We start from the raw sequence: 24,217 nt of genomic DNA on the forward strand, positions 1-24,217 counted from the left end.
TATATATTTCTTTATTTTAACATATATGCAAACATGAAACAAGCATATTGTGAAAGTATCAAAGGGTTTCTTATGAAATGGCACTTTACTAGTCAATGGCATAAAGTATTTTTTCAAACCGAGGCATTGAAATCATGCATTTAGAGAACATTTGCCAAAAATCATCCAAGATGGCTGATATGGCACAAAATCAAAATTGCACTTAGTCTAGGTGAACTTTTGTTCACAACCAAAAATTTCAATGTTATTGGGTTTAATATGACCAATTAGTAGGTGTATGCAAACAAAATCTTAAAGTGTCATTGAAGGTCATTGACTCATTCACAACAATAGAGGTATGCACTTCACTCATCATGCTCATGTGTGACCTCTAACAAAAGGTGCTGGTTCCCGTAGTATTCTTCATTCAAACCAATTCAATGCATGACCTCGGAGTCACCTGCATGACTTTCGCGGGCTATTTTGAAACAGTTATGGTTGCACATTCAGGTATTTCTTTTGAAAGTTCTAAACAAGGTATAGCCAGCAGCAAGTTGTAGATGGTATAGGCCTAAATATAAGAAAACGTTTAGGGTTGAAATCAGGTGAAAAATACATCGAATGAGCACGAAACTTCACATTTATGTTCAGAAAGGTGTCTTCTTAGCATGATTCGAAAGGAGTATGGAAATTCCAAAGGGAAGCTGGTGATTTAATTTGTAACTCGAGATCTACTTGTTCATATTTTTTCCTTTTTACAGAGGGTATGATAGAGGTATTACTGTCAACTCTGCCAAATTACAGCTCAGTAGGCCACATTTTTCACCTGATATTATTAATCTGAATATTTTGTGCCATTCTTGAGCAGTGCTGAACTCAGCCACTGGCAATTAAACGCACTGTGGCGATGGACCAATTTTGACTCGCACTTACAGGAAAATGAAATAAGTTGTGTTGCTGTAATTTGCAAGATAGTTACAAAATATAATTGGCATTCACTTTCCCAATTTTTACAGAAAAATATTGATAAATAAAAGAATGAGATCAATTTAGAAATGTCTGTGCAAGCAGTGCACAGTTGAGCTCTTTGCATGTCTATGGGAGCGTTCTATTAGATGGTTCATTGGTCATCCCTACTTATAGGATAAATAGACATGTCCAAACTATATGATATTAAATTGGAATAAAAGCAATAATCCCGGGTAGTGAAATAAAGTGTATATGAGAAGTACACACATTTAAGGGGTGGGGTATGAGCGTTTGGGCAGTATTTTTGTGGGACATGAGAGAGCACATCTGACATATCGAATTGCATTCTGAATACCAAGAATGTCCTTCTGATATCAAATAGTTTTATTTTTTTGAAATTAATACTTAAAATATAATTAAAAATTGATATATTTGATATTTAACAGTCCTCGAAGTAAACTCTATAAATCTAATGATATGTACTTTTTTTTATGTCAAGACATATCAAGGCATTAACAGCTGTTATCGTTGCGATAAAGCGGACGGGTTGGCGCCTAGATAGATATTAACCTCCTTTTTGAAGCTGTTCCGTTTCGCAATTCCAGGAATGTGAGGCGGGAGTGCATTCCATGTGCGGGCTGTAGATGGAATGAAAGACCGCTCATGACTAACAAGGTTAGATCTTGGAATTTGAACTGCAAGGTCGTGAGATCTAACTGAACGGCGAAGGCGAGGGTCAGTCTGGAGCTGGTCCGGAAGTAGTTGGCATAGTAAGTCAGGGGCATTCCCGTAGAAAATTCGATGGAACATAGTGGTGGCACCTACTGTTCTACGGTGAGCCAAAGCCTGAATTTGAAGAGAGGAAAGTTCTTCTCCAGGGAGATCGATGATGCGAGCAGCACGCCTCTGGACTGCATCTAGTTTTGACAGTGATGTAGGAGTTGCTCCATGCCATGCTGTGCTAGCATACTCCATCTTAGATCTCACCATACTCTTATAAATTATCGCTCTCTGAGCTGGCACACCCGATACAGACAATAGTACACATTGACCAATATGTACTACATACAAATAGTAACCATTAGGCAATGTGCAAAATTATATGTCCATATACTGCCGTGTATGCAGTACCCATTTCCCAATGTTACTAACATGTACTACAGTGTACTTACTAGCCAGCGTGGACGAGTTAGTCACCGCCCAAGCCGATTGCAGCCTTGCAAACCAAATTTTGCCCAACCCTATATTGTAGTGGCCGATATTATGGGCGCATTACACCAAATCACTGCGCGAAAGGTGCAATTGTGATGAGTTTGTTTGTTTGTTTTAAATGATCTTCCCGTAGGAACTCGACAACAACCCATAATAGGAGAGGTTACGGCCCGCACTACCCCACCCTCGGTCTACGCCAAGCTGGCCCAACTAGGCCAATTTCTACAAACTTTACGTCTTTCAGGAAATGCCATTTTGTAAGACTTGCATCTTGACAATCCATTTTGGACGGTACAATATTTGCTCTAGCCTTTTGGGTAACGAGAAAGGACTAACTGATTCCAGTCTCTAACAAGTTCCAGTTAAAAGTATATGGCTACTGGAGATGATGTCATGCGCGTATTTGGGTGGGGCTTTGGGGCGCCAGCCTCCCGGTGTAAAAGCAGGGGGCGGCTAAAACTAAGGGGCGGTGGAAGAAGGGGTGGCAAAAAGTGGGGCGGCGAACGAAGAAGCGACGGCAAATAGTATTAGAAGAAGAAAGGGCGGAAAAAATTTGAAAAAGTATACAAATTTGTGACTATAGCCTACATTTATTGCTTTTAGGGCGCTAGCGCCTATAATCCTTATTTTTTTTATATTTTTTTTCTCTCTTCACTTTTTCAAACAACCTTAAAAAAATTGGGTCAACCTTTTCGGGCTGTTGACTAGGGGCGGAAAATTTTCTTCAGCCCCCCGGGATCCGGGCCCGGATAGGACTCTAACAAGTTCCAGTTAAAAGTATATGGCTACTGGAGATGATGTCATGCGGCCATGGTATATACGCCACTGGATGTGGCATCCTTAGGGACCATGTTCTTCGTGAGGTTGGCATGTTCTGATTTAAATGAAAGATGCTATAAACCTATTAATGACTAAAATAGATATGATTTTATACCAATCGATTTCACAAGAAAAGTAGGCCCTGTCCAAATTACTGCTAAGGGGTGGTGCAATAATTATGTGTACCCCCGGGGGGAGAATTCTCAAAATGGTCTGCCAAAATCGCTTGCCCCCCTTTGGCCGTGCCAAAAACCTTTGCCCCCCTTTCGACGTGCCAAAAACCTTTGCCCCCCCTTTTGACGTGCCAAAAATCTTTGCCCCCCCTTGCACATGCAAGATTTTGGGGAAACCACATTTAAAACCTTAAAGTGTCTAAACATATAATGCGAGCGCAGCGAGCAGGCAATTTTGCATATATTTGAACGTGTTCGTAATGTTTTCCTCCACCTTTTTAGGGTGTAATATATAACCAATGCCCAAAATATCTGTGCCAAAATTGCTTGCCCCCCCCTTTCGACCTGCCAAAATCACTTGACCCCCCTTTCGACCTGCCAAAAATGCTTGCCCCCACCCTTTTGGCCTGCCAAAAAATCTTTGCCCCCCCTATAATTCACCCCCCTGGGGGTACACATAATTATTGCACCACCCCTAACGGAACAAGTTTTAATACTAGTTTTGGCGTTGAAATAGCGGCGTTGCTTTTCAACATTTTTTTATAAAAAACTGAATCTGTAAAGTTCCCAAAATCGAAGCTTAACCTTAATTAATACAGGGATGACGTTAAAAGTGTAAAATATTGTCACGCCTGGTAGAAAACGCCGCTTACGTGCTTTTCAAAGGGGAAGTTATTTGGTGGTCTGCGCCCTTATAGTACTTATTTTACCCTGATTTTACCCAGAATGCAACTCGTTGGCATACTATATTCCCAGTAATGACGATACTTTTCAATATTCATGATAATGACGTCACAAATATGCCAGATTCCAAAATCTTATAGTAGGGGCTGAGCAATAATTAGCAAGCTGGGGGGGGGCGTAAATGTCCAAATACGGTGATTGGCCCACCCTCCTGTTCTTGGCCTGCCAAAATCCCCCCATGCACATTGCAAATTTTTGTAGTTGCGGCTGCTTTGCCCCCCCACCCCCGGGCTGGACAAAAACTGTCATTATTAGGATTGCATCCAGTGGCTTAGGGCTGTGCAATAATTATGAGCTCCCAGGGAGGGGTAAAATTTCCAAAGGGTTCGCCAAAACTTGCTTGCCCCCTCTCAAACCGCCAAAAATCGCTTGCTCCCCCCCCCCTCAGGCACGGCCCATCAAAAATTCTTTGCCCCACCCCTTGCGCATGGGATCCCAATTTACAAACCTTAAATGGTGCAGATGCATGTTGCGAGCGGAGCGAGCAGGAAAATTTGCGTATATAAGCGTGATCCGTACCCGGGGGGGGCACTTCAATATGAAATGGATATAGGTGTTGGGCTGGTACTTTCGCACTAAGGGGCATTCGGTGAGAGCAAAATGTAAAAAATATGGGGTCATTGGGTGAGAGCATGATTTTTGGCATTCGGTGAGAGCAAATTGTAAAAAATATGGGGTCATTGGGTGAGAGCATGACCTTTTTTAAATGGAATCTTTAGGTGAGAGCCAAAACAGCGCCACAAAAACCTCGAAAATCGAATTTCTGGCTTCCAATTTCTTTGTTTTTTCAAAATAAGTAACAAAATCGGTGATAAATGAAAGTTGCTGTTCAAATTGAACTTGTAAGGGTCTTTGGGTGACAGACCATATGGAAAAATAGGGGGTCTTCGGGTGACAGAGCAAGTGTTCATAAAAAAATATGGGGTCTTTGGGTGACAGCGACGCTGAAAAAGGGGGTCTTAACAGCCCTACATACGCATCACCTCCAAAGTTGGAGTGCCCCCCCCCGGGGATCCGTACTGTTTTCCTAAGCCTTTTTAGAGCGTATTGTTTAAAAGGCGCAACATGAATGTGTGCCAAAAATCGCTTGCCCCCCCTCTCGTCTTGACAAAAATTGCTTGCACCCCCGCCCCCAATTCGGCTCACCAAAATGTCTTTCTCCCCCCCCCCCAATTTTACCCTCCCACAGGGCTCATAATTATTGCACAGCCCCTTAGCTATCGGGCTTAGCTAGGGGTTGTGGCGCCCAGGGCTACGGATACGGATACATAATGGCACCCCCAAATACAATCCTTGAAACAATTGCGAACAGATGCGTGCCAAAATTTGGATAAATATGGCCAACCACAATTAATTTTGGTTTAATGAAGGTGAATATCGGTCTTAATGATCTTTCAAATGATTTTGCGCTGAAATGCACGCGAAGCGTGCAAAAATTTTGACTTTAATCGCTTGGAGGGGCGCAGAATCGATGTCGAATCGGTCAATTCAGCGCTCCCCGCACCCCCTTGTAACCCCGACGCCATGCTACTGGGCATCTTGTGGAAAGGGGGGCAGGAACATCAGTATTGTCTAGTTTTAAGTTTTGGTTAGTAGTTTTTTATCGTCTAGCTTTCTCTTACAGTCCTTCTCCTTCTCCTTCTTTTCTCTTTCTCCCCATTCTTCGTCCCCATTTTTCCACTTCTCCATCCCCCATTTTTAGGTGTCCAGGCAGGGCAGTATGTCCCCCCCCCCCCCTTGCTGGCTACGCTTTATGGTGTCATGCGATTTTGGCAGTTCATTTTGAGAACTGGCCACCCGAAACAGGTACGGATATTTATTTATTTATTTATTTATTTATTTATTTATTTATTTATTTATTTATTTATTTATTTATTTATTTATTTATTTATTTATTTATTTATTTATTTATTTATTTATTTATTTATTTATTTATTTATTTATTTATTTATTTATTTATTTATTTATTTTTTATTATTATTATTTTTTTTTTTTATCTATTTATCTATTTATTTATTTATTTATTTATCTATTTATCTATTTATTTATTTATTTATCTATTTATCTATTTATCTATTTATCTATTTATTTATTTATTTATTTATCTATTTATCTATTTATTTATCTATTTATCTAGGGTAGGTGCAGGTAATATGGGACAGCAGGTAATATGGGACACCTGTTTTCATTTTAACAAAAAGTAGCTTAGAGAAGGTAAACACTTTAAGTTGATTTGTTAAGTGTTTAGAGACATCAATTGTGCTTCTAGAAATGCAGTTTTGGAGTCTGTGTATCAAACTCTTGGAAATCAATGCCAAAAGAGTGAAATTGCCCAAAAATTATGTCGTTTTTTTGGCCTGATATAAAATCAATGACGTCACATTTTATGATTGTGTATCCAAAAACTCTGGTACTGAGGGGCATTTGTCATTTTTATGATCTTTAGGTGATGGGTTAAGCTTATCAGCAGGTAAAATTCCACTGACAAGTGGCACTTTCCTTTATAAATGATTATTTTCTCTGATTTTCAACTGAATGGGTGCAGGTAATATGGGACACATAGGAAATTGTGTGCATTGTCAATGCGAAAAGCAAAACTATTTAGAAAATTGAATTTTCTTGTAGAAATTTGCATTTAACATTCAAAATCATGTAACAAAAATGTTTTTAGAACAAAAGAGTGATTTTCTGAACTTTTTGATTTTCACCATAGAGATAACACAGTGTCCCATATTACCTGCACATGCAGGTAATATGGGACACTTGACGATGACGTCACTTTGACGTCATAGCGTCCAAACAAACATAAAACAAGGTAACATTGCCTGTTTTATTAATCTTAAAGGACAGGTTGTTCATCATAACAATCTCTTGTGGGCATATCTTCTTTAGTTTTTATGCAAATAAGCTAAACGTCCTTAATGGTCCCATATTACCTGCACCTACCCTATTATCTATTTATCTATTTATTTATCTATTTATTTACTTATTTATTTATTTATTTATTTTAATATTTATTTATATATTTATTTTAATAGTTATTTAGTTATTTAGTATGTAGTTATTTATTTAGTCATTTAGTTATTTAGTTTGTTTGTTTGTTTGTTAGTTAGTTAGTTAGTTTTTATTTTTGTATTTATTTCTTATTTGTTTGTTTGTTTGTTTTTTCTTGCAGTCCTAAATATAAGCAATGTCAAACGGTTGTTGCAACGTGATGACGTCAACAATTAATATTAATGAGGTCAACGTGTACCTGACGTGTATGGACAGAAGCAGGTCAAAGATCATCCTACGTTGCAGTCAGTAAGATCTTGTCCAAGTCTCCAAAATATTTATCTGTGATCGAATACGGAAGGAAGCGCAAGATTCAGGGTACTCCAGCGAGATTCATGCTATTGCTAGACACTGTCATTTATTTACGATTGGACATATTTTTATACTATGTCCCGGGATAGAAGTACACTTGACGTTGTGATTTTCTTGCGTAGAAAATAGAGTAGGGGGTCCTACTTAATGTCATCGAGTACATGAGTAAGTATGGGAATTATTAATCACATAATATCACAAATGAAATAATCATGATAAATAAGAAGAGCTGCTAGCTGTGTGTATTGTGTGTGAACATGTGTACCGTACTAAAACAACACATTATGGCTATGCAATCAATACATGTACCGATAACCCTACAGGGCCACACAGGGTGATGAGTACAGTACAGAAGCAGAAGCATGTGCACATAATCAGTCCCAGAACAACGCCAAATATGGATTAAAAGACCTTTGACCTTGGATGTACAACAGCATGTTATGATCTAATGGGAAACTGTGCACATCAACAAACACCATTTCTATCAAAAAGGCAACGTCTGATATAAATTTGAAACCACATAAATTACTAGAGTTGGTTCTTCTCTTGGATTTGGACCAAGCTTTAGAATATCGAATGTTGCGTTTTGAAATAAAACAAACCAGAAATTTATCACCCATTGTAAAAGATATGGTACATGTACCGAATACATGTACATACATTGGCTGACCTTGTGGATTTCCTGGCCCAACCATGCTAACCACATAAGGAGATTATACGATTAACCTAGTGCAGCTATTGTCATAGCAGGGTATTATTATGTAATACTCCTGATCCATATTTGGCGTTCTCTTGGACTGATAATACAGACGACGGTGGCCGACATTATTCATGTGGCAACAGCCAATAGCGTATTAAAACAAAACAGACAATATGACGGCAACACTGCCTGGACGTTCATGATGTTGGACGTCCCGTGCCGAGCCCGAGCCTGCCGAGGTGCGTTTTAGCTCTATTGGCCCTGTTAGTGCGTTACAGAAAAAAAAAAGCATAAAATATATTTCTCAGTGCAATGTATACATTTTCACATGAAAATAAATATTTTTGGATTCAAAATGAATGTGAAGAAAAAAAATTATTATAGCCAGGAGTGGGAATCGATCTCGGGACCCTCTGCGTGGGAGGCGAAGACCTTACCGCTAGACCATGCAAACAAAGATACACGATGGGAGAAATTTTTAGTATGTGTCATAAACATATCGTTTGTTATTCATACAAAACATTAAAAAAACATGAGGTTCACTGTCGAACCTCAATGGATTTAGACTAATAGTAATAAAATAGTGCTTAATATTACATGCATACACTTCCACTTTTGGAATTATTGGAGACATTTTAGTGTTTACGTGTAAAACCAATGACAACATCAAAATTCAGTCAATCTTGCCCCCCCTGATAATGTACATTGTGTAGGCCTACATGTATGATCTCCATAGTCAATGGTAGTAGTTCGGCAAGAAAAGTGGCTTATGGAATTCAATCCTAGCAATTTTTGGCACATGTGTCGAGAGGTGGGACAATTAAATTTTTGGCACACATCCGACCATGTAGCCCGAGGTAGGCCTACTCACACCTCCGTCACTACGATTTCCACTTTTCAATGCAAAGGTCTGAGATGTCTACCTTAAACCTTTCCAGGGACATAAAATACCACTTTTTCTAATTAATAAATACCACTTCCTACCATTCCTCATGTGAAGATGAGTCTTAAACAAAACATATTTGGTGCATGTTAGTAAATTTTGAGCACATTTGAGGATGTGAAAGACCAGACTTGTATCGTCGCCGTGTTTTGAATTCTTCCTATAAATAGATGCTGTCAGCGTGACGTCATCACCGCGACATCAGTTCAGGGTGCCCGACTTTTTAACATGGTACCGCGTTCATGGCCCTATGGTGAGGAAGGAACAACTAGGGCCATGATGTTTCGGGCTACCGACCATGGGGCATGGTGGGGGTGGTTCTAGTACTAGTTCTGGCCACGCGTTTTGAACTCGCCACCCAAAAATGGTGGTTATTTTGTTGCGCTTTTCCAAATCGAGACTTGTTCAAATTGTTATATCTCTGATAAACAAAAGGTATTATAGTGTGTTTGGTGTCAGCTAAATGAGTGCCCTAACAGACCTCCAAAGGAGAATTGTTTATCAGCTACATGTAAGATAGTGGAGTTAGAGTTGTTTGAGTTCAGAATGACCGAGGTGGTTGATGAGGTGGTGGCGGATGAGGCGGTGGCGGTATGAACAAAGTCTATGGGAAATAAAGATTTTCTGCTAATTGTTTTTAATCATTTTGAACTCTTTATGATTGGTTTAGTCTATAAAATACAAACTTTTACGTTTCGGTTTTCAAAACTACCCGTTTTCATATTAAACACTGTAGTAAGCAATGCGGATGTCTTCAAAATTTAAAAGTTGCTGTAAATTTTAATTACGGTACTTACCCTATCATAGTCAAAGTAAACATTTTCTGAGAGGAAATTTGATGAGGAATCTAAATATGGACTTACTTTTTCTGTATGGGTTAGGGGTAAAATGTTTCAGTTCAAAACATGTTGAATTGTAAAAAATTTGAACATATTTTGGGACACCCTGTATTCGAGATTACCAAACAGCTGTGATTTTTTTTTCTTCCAAAGTCAGTAGGCTCCCCTAACCTCTAACCAAATCAATGTTGTTTACTTTCAGTTTATCTGCAAGTTAGTAATGTAAGCAATGACCCATTTTATATATATTTGGAATTTTTTATTCCACCCTGTATAACTTCAAGGTCACCCTGTACAATGAGTTGAAATGTGTATATTTAAATTGCTTTTGCCTTCAGCTTTCCAAAAATGTATACTTTTGCTAGTTTATAGGGTTGATAGTTATGGAGATATTCTAATTTGAAACTTGATTGGTGTAAAAACTCATAATATTTGTGATGCAACGCTAAGGGTGGCGAGTTCAAAACCGTGGCCTTCTACTAGATTTATTGGTAGACAACTAAGTTAGGGGCTATGCAATAATTATGAGCCCTGTGGAGGGTAAAATTGAGGGGACAAGAAATTTTTGGCGAGCCGAAAGGGGGAGGAGCGGGTGAAAGCAATTTTTGACAAATCTGAGAGGGGGGCAAGTGATTTTTGGCATACATTCGTGGGGTGCCTTTTAGTGCTTGCGGTTAAATTGGATTGATAAACAAGCATGATTGACAGTGTGTTTTAGAGACCAAAGTCCCGGGTAAAGTTCTGCTTAAGATCCAATGTACATAGTCGGATTTTTTACTTGTGCTTCAGCGATCAATAAACTGGTTGATTCCAATTCCAAAATCAGAATGGTTTAGTATTGAAGTGAGCCATTATAATTATGCAAGATATGTTGTATTCGATAACTTTTATTTTCACTAATCATCTAATTATGATATTTCTTATCTCTTTATGACCATTTTACTATTGAACACTTTAATTTTAACATGTTTTAAAATAAACATCAATATAATTTTGAGTTCAACGGAATGCTTTCATCATGATTAAATTATAATAACATATTTTTATCAAAATTCGACTATGGCTTAGTCTCGCACCGCTTACGTTGTATGTCTTGTCCTCCTCTTTTCGAATAGCTCTGATGACACTTTAACATGCACAGGGATGAATCCTCCTGAACACGGGACAAACGGCTTTATGTGACTTCCGAATCACGGACGTTGCACATACACTACCTATATCTGCACATGATGCTAAGCAGTGTATGGGGGCGAGAAGAAATTCTCAGGGGTGTGATTTTTCCGGATTTCCGGAATTTGGGGATTTAAAAAAATCCGGATTTTCAAAGCGATTTTTGTCGCTTTTGGAGTGGCCCTGGACCAAGAGCTAAATGCTTAACAGAGATGTCACATTTCCGGAATTTTCAGTTTCCAGATATGAGAAAATCTCCAATTTTAAATTGAAAATTCCTTAGATTAGAACCCTGACTGGATGATTTATAGACACACTGTACTTTGCAAAAATGGTGATGCAATTTCTCATGTGTATGTGAATGATATGATACTGGAAGTATGTATTCACAGATAATAAATGTTTTTATACTATAAAGTGAAGTATTTTAATAGGTTTTTATTTTTGCATTTTACCCCATGGAATTACTTCTCCAGTGGTGCTTAAGTGTGTAAAACCCCTCTGGCTTGGAGGGGCTTCGCCCTCTACCCCCACGGGCGTTGCCCTGGACCCCACCAGGGGCCCTTAAGCGGGCCCCTGGACCCCGGCCGCAACAGGCGAGAGCTCCGCTTCGCAATTTCATTGCCTTAGGGTTTTTTTCAAAAAGCACCAATCACACCCATATATCAACACTTGTTTAAATTTATGACATTCTACACATATCAAGTAACAATTTAATACATTGCAGATATCAGTATGAAACGCTCCCAATTTAGATGCGCAAAGATGATAATTAATCTTATTGTTGTTTCGGAGACTTCTTTTGTTTCGGAGGCTTCAAGTGTTAACGGAAAGTTTGTATTGGGTCCCATTTTCATACGGTGATGTATATCTCTACTGTTTTAAAGACAAGTGACTTGAGGATATAAATGCTACATTTTGATAAATAGATTGGATGATCTCTTTTATTTATATTTGCACAGCTCGCTGAACAGTTTGTTTCGGAGGCTTCAAAAGAGTTAACGGAAAATCAACTCTATGAGTCAAGATTTTATAAAAAAATTTCAAAGCTTGCAAATCAGCTAATTTTTGTTACCCCTTTCAAGTTAAGTCATCAACTGTTATGAATCAAGAAGAAAATGAAGAAATAACAAAGAATTATGAATCAAAGCTATACCCACAAAGTTCGGAAAATGAAGCCTCCGAAGCGACAAATATCGAAGTCTGGGGTCGAAGAAAACTTTATTAGTCATGCGAAATATACACAATATATGAAGAGCTTTGTTGCAAAACCCTTACATCCACTTGAGCAATTTTGAGAAAACATCAATAAATCATCAAAAATGATAATTTTCAACAAAAGCAGTTTTGGGCGGGATGCTTGGGTAGGATGAGCATGAAAGTCCCGAACATTTTTTTTTAAATCAACAAATTTTTGGATTGATGGGCAATAAGAAGATATATTTTTCAAAATAGGCACGTTATTTTACTCAAAAACATTACTGGGATAGTCATTTTTTTTTAATGATTTGAGAGGTGCAAGTATTGATGAAGCCGTTGATCATGGCGAAAGTTTGAGACAGAATATACCCCAAAAATGTTGCATTTTTTTAATTAATGGGTCTTGCAGTGCATTATTTTTCTGCCTATCTTGAAGTTTAAACTTCAATGCAGAGCCAGTTGTTATTAGACTACTCCGTAGTCCACTTGCCCATTGTGCATACGCTGGATATTGCATTTAAGTGTAAAACTCTGATTTAATTAATTTGTGCACAATTGATAGATTTTCACAATTGATCATCTGACTTTGGATTGCGGTTTACATGCTTAACACGGCTGTCTATGAGCTTCTATGGATGAGATTGTCGGATTCCTGGCTTCTAAAATTGGCCATGATGTAATGCATCTTTAAATGGATCTGGCTTGTGATTGCTCGCACACAGATCTCGTTATGGTTTAAATACTCCGGGCACCTGCCATTACCATTAATAACTACATGGTACAGAACTATGCGGCCTTTGTGTCGGCGGGAACATGAGCGCGTCTTGTACCATGCTTGTATTTCCAGGCTATGTGCGTGCGGTTAAATTGGATGATAAACAAGTATGATTGACAGTGTTTGTTTAAAATTCAATGTCCATAGTCTATCCTAATATGCGATTAATAAACTGGTAGATTCTAAAATCAGAATTGTTCAGTATTCAGACTGAAGTGCTTATATAATGACATTATGATTTTGCATTTAATAATATAAGCCTACAAAGCCCTACATATACTTTACTTTTACTGTCACTAATATAATATAAACTTTTTCATAACAATTTTATACTAGTATTTTGATGTAATAAATATCAGTATAATTTCGAGTTCTACTCTTTCATCATGATTAATAACATGTTTTATTTGTCAAAAATCGACTATGGCATAGTCTAGGTTGTTATGAGTTATTATTTATTCTATCATTTCATCCGAAATATCCAGGTTCGGCCGTTTTCTATCTCTGTTAGTCTTTTTGTTCATAGGTCTATAAAAAGATACCATGCACGTATTAAAATAGGCTTACAAGAGCATAGAGTGTAAGTTATATTCACAACTTGCATCTCATCGATCCAGAACACAAAAGGTATAGAAATCGTTGACATTAGAGTACAATGTTGCCAACACTGCGGTTAAAGCGCCAAATTGTTCTAGTTCAGTTTATAACATAACGTAGTCTCTTGGATTGGATTAATTATAAACACTATTAAATCAAACACAAAGGGACCACCAGACTCATGCACATACAAAGTGATCTATACATAGAGTTGCATTTGCTATTTTAAGATGAAATTCATAGTTCTAGACTTCTAGTCCAATAAAACAGCATTTACTGTGGATGTTTCAAAGTCTGAAGATTTTCAAACATGTGAGTTGGATTGTATTGCCCCTCGTCTCTGCTCATGGCAATGCCTTGCTGCCTGATTTTCACAGTTTCCAATGTGGTATATATGTCTGCCGCTCTGCCTCTATGATGTGGTCTTTTTCTAGAACATCGATCAATATTTAAAAAATCAAAGAAATTGGGCAGATTTTGTGAAAAAATTGTGTCAGGTGTTAAATGTAGGCTTGATTCCAAGCATCTAGCCAAGATTGAGAAAGATTCTGTGTTTTTGTCCAGATTTTTAATACGTATTTCTCAAGCCGCCACTTTCTAGGTATAATCACAAGTGTCACTATTCTGAAAATGAAAAAACTTGATAGTCTTCACGGTCCACCAGTAGTTAGAAAATTCAATAGTCACCAATATATTGCTTTTTGTTTGTTTACTTTCTTGTTTGTTTGTCTTTCAGGAAAATATTGCTTCAAAACTTGAGTCACTTCATAAGGTAGCAAGAGCCATTTGAACAGAGGCCATTTTGTACACAAAGTATAGGGAAATTTATAGTATTGTGCACCATGAAGGGAGTGTATGTGTGTGAGCCTATCTGAAGGATGTTTTGATCGAGCAAGTTGTGCCAAACAGGTTTTGATTAGCAGTTGCATATTGATTGAGGTGTTTTTGATCTTAATTCATATAATTTATAGCTAAAATCGCAGAAAAAAAGCAACATATACTAGTTTACCAGTGCTAAGGTGAGTTATAGCCCGAAATGGGAGACCGGAGAAACATCAGTATGGTGGCACTCAGTGTTGGTCAATACCTGGACAGCTTACCTTTTGTGAGTGGGGGTGTGTTGGGGGGGGGTGTGGGCTAGTGTAGGCTAAGCTTAATTATGACAGGCAGCCAAGTTGGAGATAGAGAAAACATCGATACAGTTTCACTGTTATAAAACTGTCTGGATGGGGTATGATGGTGTGAGTGTGGGGGTGGTGGATAGGCTAAAATTATGACAGACATACAGCAAGAAAGACACACAGATATGAAAAACATGACCACAAATGCAATGCATGAATTATAGGCCTATTTATTGTTAAATTACATCCGTCTTTGGTCATGTTGGTGAAATCATAGCCTACCCACCCACCCACCCCCCACACACACAAGGTAAGTTTACCTGATCCAGGGGCCCATGACATAGGCTCCAGTAGCCTTTGTGTTTGTTTGTTTCCATGCATTACCAAATTAATTTGATGCCTCAAACATTATACAGATGGGGATCAACATTTTCAAAATAAATTGATTTTAATTTGATCCATTCCAGTGCCTCCATGACCTTTTAAATGTGAGCTATCTACAGTAGATAGCACATTAATAGAATTTGGTGCCTATTTGAATTTGGCCCCAAAAATGTCAACTTGAGATCGGTCCTCATAGTGAAGTTATATATAATGTTAATTAGTATTAAAACCCTTAGAAAATTATAAAATCAGACATCTTGAGGTCCCTGAAGATTTCCCATCACCAAATAATGTCTCTAAAGGCCTTCCATCCCGATATGCAGCGTTTAAATTACATTTCGGTAAAAGTTAAACAACTATAAATCAATATTAAAAATCAAAGAAATTTGGCAGATTTTGTGAACAATTTGTGTCAGGTATTAAATGTAGGCTTGATTCCAAGCATCTGGCCTAGATTGAGAAAGATTCTTTGTTTTTATCCAAATTTATTCTGAAAATGGGATGAAAAAACTTGATAGTCTTCACGGTCCAGTAGTTCGAAAATTCAATGGTCACCAATATATTTCTTTTTGTTTGTTTACTTGCTTGTTTGTTTGTCTTTCAGGAAAATATATTGCTTCGAAAAATTGAGTCGCTTCATAAGGTAGCTAGAGCCATTTGAATAGAAGCCATTTTGTACACAAAGTATAGGGAAATTTATTAGTATTGTGCACCCTTCAAAGCTATAGTGCTGGTGACTGGAGGTAGAGTATAGTTTTGTTTCATCTTTCTTATTTGTCTTCTGCATAGGGGTGTGCATCTGCTGTGGACCTTTTTCAATACAATACAGCCGCTGTTACTAAGAACTTTCTTGATGGTGCCTTCTTCATCTTTCTTGACTTGATTTTCTGTTTTATGAACTTATTTTTCCTGCCCATGAGGGTATGTATTGCTCCCAATTTCTGATATAAGTTCATGTAATGGATGGTGCGAACTGAAAATCAGATATTAGTTGGTGTGGGTTGCTTTATGGTACACCAATAATTTCATTGTGTCATCTTCACGCTGAACTACAATGTATCAAAGTGTCTATATGAATTGTATGTTTCATCATTTTCCTGCTATGTAAATTTGAGATGTTCTGTGTGCAGAGGTACTGTGTCCTTATTGTCAACCTCAAGCATTATTTATAAAACATGCTATTTGTCTACAAAACTTTAATACTGGATTTGACGAAAGAGCACCAGATATTTTTTTACTGACTTGGTACATGGAGTCAGTGTTTCAAATAAAATAAAGTGGGCCCAAGGGCCCACAGCTAATAAAAATCAGTCTGGGCCCACTGCATAAAAAAGCTACAGTACAGGCCTGATTGGCCCATGATTAGATTGTGTAATATTCATTGTTCTGATCGTTCTTCATAATTATTCATATTTCAACTTTTTGGGCAGTTACACGGGCCCTGAAAATTTCAAATCCAAGAGCCCAAATGGCCCAATGATTTTACTGCATAAATACTTACGAGTAAACATTGGATGAGGGTGGACTTGGTAAAAGTTTTTTGTGTGTGTGTGTGCGCACAAAGGGTAATGCTACAATGTACATAATTTCTTAAGCATGCTTCTGTGGTTTATCCTCAGCATAAGAGAGCACAAAATACTAATAGGATTAGAGTTAGGGTTAGGATTTAGGGTTAAGGTAAGGGTTAGGGTAGGATTAGGGTTAGGATAAGGCTTGGGATTTGATTGGTGTTCTTTTACACGAAGGATACACTGCTTTCGTGAATGTCTCTTCGACACAATGGCCTTTGGGTGTATTGGCACAAAAGATGTCAGCATATTAGAGGTCATCTACAGGTCACATGATGGATTGGCACATAAAAGATGTCAGCATATTAGAGGTCATCTACAGGTCACATGATGGATGTCATTTGATAAGATCATTGCTAAATAGGGCACAAAAGCTAAATATCTGGCCATTGTTAGATCCACAGTGATGCATGTTCTTTGGAGCAGTGTTTATTGTTTATTAATTTTATTATTAGTAATTGAATTCAGACTAACTTTATAGAAAATGCTAGATATGCCATCAGTCATAGATGTAATGTTACTTCACTGTAACATGTGTGCCAGTGTACTGCAAGGAAAGGTGTTGCTAGTTGTTTAATATTTTACTCTCTATTTTGTTATGTCTATAAATAGTTAGCAGACAACAAGTGTGGGGATACCGTGTGGAAGGCTGCAGGGGCACAGAACACTACCAAAGCGAAACAGGATGAGACGGGTTTGGCTGTTGCAGGATGTCGCCATACATTGACCCGAAACATGTTTAGCGGTGAAATGTATGGTTACCCGCATTTTCTCCACACCAGCTTCATGCTGCAAGAAGGGGTGCAGTTCATGTGGTAGGACGTGATATGCAAATATTGGCTGTGGGCAAAAAAAACAGCAAAATAAACCAGATTATATGCCAGGGGTACAACAGCAATGAAGCCTGTGACCGTCAGGTGAGTTAACTTACTCCACGTGGTGACAATGTCTGACACTATATTTGAAACGTGCAGTATATCGCCAGGTCTTATTTTGGGGTAAGACCATAAGAGGTGGATGTATTTGTATTATTTTTCTTTACGTACCCCACCAACAAGTACTTATTACTTGGTAGTTATTGAAATACATGAATACAGATAGTTGAGATAAACAAATGAGAGCATCATCAAGGAGTACATAGATCAGTAGGTCATCCTCTTGTTGATGGGTTATTACCCAGTGGGTTCAGTGTTTTGCTTGAAACAAAGTAAATGCATCATAAAAACTTGATAATTAGCATATGGTCTCATGTCATAATTTTGGTATGCAAAAAGGATGGAGGGATTACACTTTTCTGAAAATTGTGATACAAATTTGATTGGCTTTCCATAACCCCACATCCTACTGCAGTGGTTGATACCTCATTTTTTTCCTTCCTTCCTTCCTTCCTTCCAATACTGTGCAGCTCTCATTTGGTTCAGAATAAATGCACAATGTGTTGTGGGCATGCGTCGCGTAAGACGACAAGAAAATTGAAAAACAGGTGCGAATATAAACATGTGCAAGTAAAAAGTCTGGTGGCGCCTACTTCAGAAGAACATCCCTCAGAGCAGTCTTGAAGCAGTTGAGAGATGGGTATGCAGCAGGGTCTACTGGTAGACGGTTCCACTCCGGGATGGTGCGAGGGAAGAACGCGCTGGCATACGTTGAAGAGTGGGTGCGTGGAATAAAGAACCTAGAGCTGTGGCCTCTGGTGGTTGATGTACATGTAAGCTGAGATATGTAGTGGACTAGTGGTTCCACGGGATGTCGACCAGGTTGAACATCGATGTGCAGTCTGCTATTGCGGCGGCGTTCCTGAAGTGAAATCCAGCTAAGATGTTTCAGCATGGCGGTGACACTACTGTACTTGCTGTAATCACCCATGACATACCGAGCTGAGCTACGTTGGACTTGCTCCAGTTTGCTTGTATTCCTCTGTATGTGGGGTCCCATGAGGTGGCAGCATATTTGACTGTTGGGCGGATGAAGGTAGTGTACACAGCTTCTTTAACCTTGTGTCTGCTGTGACTCAGGTTTCTGGAAAAGAAGGCTCTGTTAGCTTTTGTGGGGTTGTGTCTACATGGGTATTGAAGCTCAACCGAGAATCTAGACTGACTCCAAGCTACTTGGCCATGGATGGTGTAATATTGGCTGGGATTAGTCTACGCTTATTGGTGATCTGTACAACCTGACACTTGGACACAATTTTATTCTCTTTCAGTCTACTGAAGCATATATAATTATGCATTACTCAGTAAAAAAATCACATCAGTTGAAATGAAAAATGCCAGGGGTGGAGGAGCAGGCGGATGCGGGAGTGTGCAATAGGGCCTATATGTGAAAATTCACGTGTCAGCATGTCAAAACTACTGGTTATTTTTTCAAATCTAGTTAGGGTATGATGTATTGACAGCTTTGAATGTTGAATTTGTACTAAAACAATTACTGACTACTTAAGGTGGTACTACACCCCCTGATAAATTTTGTGACTAATTATGCATTTTTCTCAAAAAGTAACTACACACTGGTAACAATAGTTTAGTATATTATAGGGGCAAGGAATCCAATTACTTAGCTGAAATTTCAGTGATTCAAGACAAGGGGTTCATTATATATGTTAAGAAATGAGGTGCTTTAGTGGTACCTCTTTTCTTATCATAAAATAATGTACTGCTTATCTTGAGTCACTAAAATTCCAGTAGTAACTGGATTTCTTACCCCTATAATATACATACATAACACATCAGTGTGTTATTATTTTTTGAGAAAAATGCAAAAAATGGTCACAAATTTATCAAGGGGTGAAGTACCACCTTAAAGGGTTATATGTTCCATTTTTTAAATTTTTAATGAAATCCTAGTTGAATTTCAGTATTTTTCATGCTAATCATGCTAATGTACATTTCTCTTCTTGATATTCTTTTCCTTACCACAGTGCAGGCCCGTACGCAGGATTTATTTTGGGGGGGTGCTGATTTTGAAAAAAGTGGACCTTTTTGTACTGAGGACGGCAGATTTGGACATTTTGGACCAAAAAGGCATAAAAACCTCTATTTTTCGCTTCGCTACATTTCATAAATGGCACTTTTTGGTCAAAAAAGGGGACTTTTGGGCCTTTGACATTTTTGGGGGTGGTGCGTCGCACCCTCGCACCCCCTGGTTACGGGCCTGCCACAGTGAGAAAAATGCAAAAATGGTCACAAATTTATCAAGGGGTGAAGTACCACCTTAAAGGGTTAGCCTTAGCCTATATGTTCCATTTTTAAATTTTAATGAAATCCTAGTTGAATTTCAGTATTTTTCATGCTAATCATGCTAATGTACATTTCTCTTCTTGATATTCTTTTCCTTAATAATAGAATAACCATCTCGCTATTAAATTACTCGTAAAAATATCAAGAAATACATTTTTGTCATTTTTGACCATACGACATGCGACTATATTATGTATGTGCTTACTATCAAGCGCTTTTGAAAACATGAAATTGTACCAAAGTCTGGCGCTTTACCAACTGAGCTAATGGGCTTGAGACACAAATTTGCAGGGTTACTTGTTCGTATATGGTCATTTTCACAGTAAAGGGTGTAACTTTTGATTTTTAGGGTCAAAATTTCAAACCACTTAAATATGTTTCTGTTTACTGAAATCATGCATAGAAGCAACTTAAATTTCAGTAACATAATGTTTCAAGGCTTAAATCTTTTGATTTCTAATAAAAAATTTGACATTTCCATAACATTTTGGTTAAAATCTAAGAAAAAATGTATTTTACATATGCTCAGAAAATTATGACATGAAAGCTGGAATACATGTAAAATCCCATTCCAAAGTAAGTCAACAGATATAAGTTAAATTTTATACCATGTTTTGCTATGTTTGTAATTGCAGTTTTGAAAATTTTTAACATCAAGTGTCATTTACAATGGAAATTTCCCAACCTTAAACATATTTTTTAAGTTTTAATTGGGTTCCTAAAATAATTTGAATGTCTAACTTCATGTTCAAATACTACTTGATGAAAGGAACCTACCAGCCAAGTTTCACAGAAATTGGAGTTATTTTTTAGAATTGGCAGTTCAAGCGATTTGTGTTTCGGAGGCTTCAGTTAACAACACAGGTGATCTTAAAAGTAAAATATTTGGCTAACTACTACAAGTTGACATGAAAAAATAGGTAAAAAATATCACAATTACCAATTTTCATGCTTTGCATCTAAGTATTGAATTTCAGTTGTGACAAAAATTAAATTATCACAGCAAGTCATTTTGTTTGTTTCGGAGGCTTCATGTTAACAATGGTTAAACATTGCAGAAGTATTTTTTTTGAAAACAACACTGTTGTGATCATCTAAGCTGTTATTTTCTTGTGTGTATTGAATCAATGATTCTATGCAGCAGATATTGTAGATTAATCATCACACGTTAATTTTTTCACCCATTCGTTAAGCATGGTGTTAACTTGCATGTGAAGCCTCCGAAACAGGCTTTCTTGGGTATCAGTATATTTTTCAAACATTAACCATAATATCAATTTTTTTTTAATTTATGACATTCTGCACATATCAAGTAACAATTACAATGCAGATATCAATATGGAACACACCAATTTAGATGTGCAAAGAGGATTGTTGTTTCGGAGGCTTCATTTGTTTCGGAGGCTTCACGTGTTAACGGAAAGTTTGTATTGGGTCCCATTTTCAAACTGTGATATATATCTCCACGATTTAAAAATAAGTGACTTGAGGATCTACTTTGCTACATTTTGATTAATAGATTGGATGAGCTCTTTTATTTATATTTGCCCAAGCTAGCTGAACAGTTTGTTTCGGAGGCTTCAAAAAAGTTAACGGAAAATCGGCTCTTTGAAGTCAAGATTTTATAAAAATTTTAAAAGCTTGCAAATCGACTAATTTTTGTTACCCATTTCAAGTTAAGATATCAACTGTAATGAATCAAGAAGAAGTGAAGAAATAACCAAGAATTATGAACCAAAGCTATACCCACAAAGTTTGTTAACAATTGTTAACGGAAAATGAAGCCTCGAAGCGACAAATATCGAAGTCCGGTTCTCAAAAATACAGGGCTGTTCACAATTAAATCTAATGTGGCAGTGTTTACTGAACATATGACCATACTTTCAAGATAAGAAAAATTATCCATGAACTAACTGAAGAAATCACAGGGTTTTACAAAAATGTTACTGTTTTTTATAGTTTTTCAAAATGGCAATATTAAGTACATTTCAGCCTGCTAAAACTGAACGCAGTAACTCCCAAAGATGATTATGCTACCCAAGGTAGCTGCTAACTAGATGACTTATGTGGCAAAAAATCATGGAATTCTGTGGCTTTATTAGAACACTACAGATCAAAATGTTAAAAATCCAAAGTTACACCCTTTACCGTGAAAATGACCATATAGCTATAATGTGTATCGATGATTTGATAGCTATCAAGTTTTTACGGTAACAAGCACCCATATGACGATACACAATTTTATTTTCAAAATCAAATAGAAATGTTACAAATCATTGTGTTGTTTAAGTGATAAATTTACATGATGTACATCACATTAAACACTTCTTAAATTTATTAAATATTCTAAATTTTGCCTTTGAAGGACACTTACCAATTTATGTTTTTTATACCTAACAGGTCAAATGGGGAAGTGACCGATACCAAGAAGATGCAGGCATGGGCAGAGGTGAAGAAATGGAACAGATATTCAGCTACTTATCAAGGTTGAATTCTATGACAAAGAATGTGTCTGCTGCAAGTAAGTGAATACTGTTAATAATGATCAACCTACTGCATAATTCTCTGAGCCTTGTATACATAGATTTCATGTTTATTATATGGACGTGAAAATTTCCCACTCAAAAAAGAGTAAGTCCAGTTGACTAGATTATAGTTCAAATTTCATTATTGTTTACTACCTGGATGAATGATAATCTTCACAAACATGAAAAACTCCACATATTGGTGCTTTTGTATTTTGAATATGTTTGAGAAGGGCTGTATTAAAAAGAATTGTGATTTCACATTTTGGACACAACCCATGGGTCTAAAGTATTGCTGCTGTAGGTAGCTGATCAGGATATTTTTATGGGACAGGCAAGTGTAGCCAACAATCAGGGTTATTATCCTGATCGGAACCGATTGTAACAAGGTCTTTCATCATGGATCTTCTGCCTGGCCTTTATCAGATGAGTCACATAGAGAACGGATAAGGTTTTTTTGTCCTGCAGGGAATTGAACCAAAGACTGCTTGCACCAAAGGTAAAGACCTGAACCAGTATGTCACACAACTCCCCTATACATACTATTGGTTGTGCTACCACCAATAGTATTATCATATATATTATTTCAAGATATTAGTGCTGACATGGGAAGAAATTAATACTCACATTTGGACAATCCTAACATATCCATTTAAAACATTGTTAAACAATTGACACAATAACAAAATTGCCTATCAATTAACTACACATAATTATGCATTATGTATTTTCCATCACCATGCAAAATACAAGAGCAAAGGGGTTAGAAGGAATGAAAAAACGCAGATTGTGCGATATTATATTACTTTACATCTGCACTGCTGCATGCTCAATTATCCAAATGGTATGCTTTTAAAGATGGCACATACTCTATGTGAAAGAACAAGATATGCCTATAGCAGTATCATTTTTTGTAAGTAAAAATGTAGATAAATGGCAAACAATGTTTTTATGGACACATACTTTAAGTGCACGGAGGAGATTTTATCTTTGCAGTTTCAATGCCCATTATTTCACTATGAAACTTGGACAGAGTTTGTCAGTTACCCTCTGGTAGCAGAAATTGATAACTCCATTTTTCAGGATTGTGTGACTTAAGCCCATTCTATATTTATTGTTTTCAATTAATTGTACACAAATTTGGTGCTGTTGTTGTTAGTAGACAGATGTGTTTATAACACCATCTGTTATGCTATGAAAAGTTCTAGGTGCACCAACGGGTGTCTTGTTGTTCTTGATTTTGTGACTACCTGTAATGATGGAAGTCATGTACAGAAAGGAATTACACGGACCAAACATCAATGGGATCAAACCCCATTGTTGTTTTATTGCTATGTAGATGACCGCCAATGCAAAGTGAAGAATTTTCATCAATCTGAAGTATTTACTGATCATCTGGATCAGGACATTTAGTTTACCAGAAAAGGAAAAAAAACTGTTTGTTTCTTAATGCCATATATTGTAATATTATAATATTTCCATAAGAAATAGATTTTATTGTATTATATTGTAAATTGTATTAATTTTTCCATAAAATGTTATTTTTCACTGTCAGATATAAACTCACATCCAAAACCCCAGTTTATAATTACCAGTTTTTATTTGTTTCCTTTTTTTTTTTTTTTTTTTACTACACAGACAGAGTCGATACCATAACAGAACATGTATTTTTCTGGAATACAAGAAAGATCGTACCAATGTCAGCACATCAGTGAATAGATTCATCAGGTTTGTAAAACATATCAATTAGCAATTTTAAGCTTGACAAAACCAGTAAGTTTTACTTACTCTAATATTTCGTCCCTACACATCGGAGGACTTCATCAGATGTGACCATCTGATGCACTTTCCCAAGAAATGTGACTTTTGGTTGTGATTGGTCTGGTCTCCAGTCTTT

General features: G+C 37.2%; 1 protein-coding gene across 1 annotated transcript in view; it reads right to left on the reverse strand.

Annotated features, from left to right (window-relative positions):
- Positions 1-24,217, reverse strand: part of LOC140149768 (NXPE family member 4-like) — a 118,304-nt gene that overhangs the window by 2,474 nt on the left and 91,613 nt on the right. The gene's annotated exons all lie outside the window — the stretch shown is intronic.

The sequence above is a fragment of the Amphiura filiformis genome, chromosome 4 (assembly GCF_039555335.1).
Source record: "Amphiura filiformis chromosome 4, Afil_fr2py, whole genome shotgun sequence".
In the NCBI taxonomy this organism is placed as follows: Eukaryota; Metazoa; Echinodermata; class Ophiuroidea; order Amphilepidida; family Amphiuridae; genus Amphiura; species Amphiura filiformis.